The following is a 2,500-nucleotide window of genomic DNA, read 5'->3' as shown; positions in this document are numbered from 1 at the left end:
TATATCTATTCGTCTATCCTCCTATCTCTCTCTCTCTCTCTCTCTCTCTCTCTCTCTCTCTCTCTCTCTCTCTCTCTCTCTCTCTCTCTCTCTCTCTCTCTCTCTCTCTCTCTCTCTCTCTCTCCACTGCCTAAGACACTGTTTCCATCTCTCTAACCTACCTGTGAGAGCTTCTATGTTCTTCGAACCACGCCGTGTCAAACTAGCAATGTTAGCATCACAGAGGGACTCGTACCGTGCTCCTTTCAGACAGGGGCGTCAACTGGGGGGGGGGGAGACTGTGATTCTGTTTGCCTAGAGCTTGAGGAGTCTAGGACCAAATTTCTAAACCGTTTTTTTATCACACTTTATATAGGTCTAGTTATAGCTTAAAACTGCCTCTAGATTTTCATCAGCTTCGCTTGCCTAACCCTTTTGCCCCCCCCCCCCTCCCCCATGAAACAAAATCCTCTTCCAGTTTTGGGAACAAAATGAAGACTGAGGGGCAATATCAGAGCTGACTGAGTAATGTATGCCAAGAAATTTCTCGCATTACAGCCCTTGCTTTGCTCGAGGAATAAGCTGACGAATTGCCACGGTGCAACTCTCCTGACCTTCTCGCCAATACACTTCTTTATACTTCTTGATGATAAGCGTCCATGATCATCCTTTGTATTGCAAGGAAATCTATCAAGATTACCTCTCCTAGAAGCCATTTTCTTCTGAGCTGGCCCTTTCAGAAGCCAATGTTGTGCCTGAACCTTACTCGCTGGATCGTATTGGTAAATATAAGACCGATTTCGGTTACAATTCGTTCCAGAACATCACCTCAATTCTTCCATAAAAGACCGAAAGAAAGTTCAGCTCTCCGAGACAGCTGATCTCCGCGCATCGCTTGAGGCATCCACCGAGCTAAAAGTTTACTGAGGCCAAGATTTTCGCTTACAACTGAAAATGCTGAAGTATGCGTGATCCCAACTTCAGTCGCCTCACTAATAATTCGAGGTCGTATTGCACGAGGTTCTGCACTTGAGCCACAGTTTCTCCGTGTAAAAGGCTATCATCCTTAGTACAATGGTGAACAGAGGGTAGTTATACTTGTTAACGGCTTTCACTCTTTATTTCTGAGAGTTGACACCACGCAGTATAAGAACACGAGACATGTCTATATATGGTTGTATGCTGGGTCATGGTCAGGTCAGCTTGCCCGGAGGGAGGCGAGGGCTATGACTTTACCGCGCTGGTCGCTGGCGACGAACTCCCGGTCAAACGAGGTGATATATCAGATGTGACCTCCGCCCTCGCTGAGCGAAAGGTTATATTTGGGACTTTTGGATGCACGTGGAAAACAGCCACGTGGTCCACTGGTAACCGAAATAGAATTATCCACATCATGTAACAGAAGCAGAATTATCCACATGCTATACTCCGTCTTTTTAGGTCTCTTCTCGCTGCTCATATTTGAGCACTGTTGACCTTCCTTAAATTGACTAATCTACCTAAAATTGTTGATTTATGCGTCGCATTATCTCCATCAACTTTCTGCAGTTTCAATAATTTTTGCAGACTTCCATTCGACTTTTGCTAAAAAGGAAAATAAGCACAAAAATTATCCATTTTTGAAGACATTTCCATGAGACAAATATATGTATATATATATATATATATATATATATATATATATATATATATATATATATATATATATATATATATATATATATATATATATGTATGTACAGAGAGAGAGATAGGCGAGTAGAGCAACGGGGTAACTTGTCTGCAGGCTTCTCTCTCCTCTTGTCTAGGAAACATGTTCAAAGCTTTTATTTCTGATACATGTGTGAATGTATGAAATAGAACGCTAGTAGCAATACAGTCTTACTTACCCTTTATATATATGTGTGTGCGTGTATGTGTGTATATGTATATATATATATTATATATATATATATACATATATATATATATATATATATATATATATATATATATATATATATATATATATATATATATATATATATATGTACATATGCATATATTTACATGTGTGTGTGTGTGTGTATGTATATATATATATATATATATATATATATATATATATATATATATATATATATGTGTGTGTGTGTGTGTGTGTGTGTGTGTGTGTGTGTGTGTGTGTGTGTGTGTGTGTGTGTGTGTGTGTGTGTGTGTGTGTGTGTGTGTGTGTGTGTGTGAGTGTGTGTGTGTGTGTGTGTGTGTGTGTGTGTGTGTGTGGTGTGTGTGTGTGTGTGTGTGTGTGTGTGTGTGTGTGTGTATGCACATAAATTTATGTTGATTCTCACAAAACAAAAGATAAAAAAAATCTGGACAGAAAAAAGTTAGATCGCTCACATTACCTCAGCAATTCCCAACCGAACACAAGCGAGGCCAAAACCCGAATGACCTTCCACGTCTACAGTCCCGGGATCTTCCAAGAATCTCTCTCTCTCCTTTTTTTCTTTTCTTTCTTTCTCTTATGGAGGTTGAGTCACGG

At 39.8% G+C, this 2,500-nt stretch overlaps 1 protein-coding gene across 2 annotated transcripts in view; it reads right to left on the bottom strand.

The window, feature by feature from the left end:
* LOC119598690 overlaps window positions 1–2,493 on the bottom strand; it is a 9,202-nt gene extending 6,709 nt beyond the window's left edge. The window contains exon 1 of one of the 2 annotated variants that reach the window (XM_037948430.1): window positions 2,364–2,493. The gene's annotated coding sequence lies outside the window, so the exon portion shown is untranslated. The remainder of the gene's footprint in view (window positions 1–2,363) is intronic. The other variant, XM_037948431.1, reaches the window with a different exon arrangement.
* Window positions 2,494–2,500: the final 7 nt, after the last annotated feature.

This window comes from Penaeus monodon, chromosome 41, assembly GCF_015228065.2.
Source record: "Penaeus monodon isolate SGIC_2016 chromosome 41, NSTDA_Pmon_1, whole genome shotgun sequence".
In the NCBI taxonomy this organism is placed as follows: Eukaryota; Metazoa; Arthropoda; class Malacostraca; order Decapoda; family Penaeidae; genus Penaeus; species Penaeus monodon.
The sequence above is the reverse complement of the archived record's forward strand: the minus strand, read 5'-3'. Positions and strand labels throughout refer to the sequence as shown.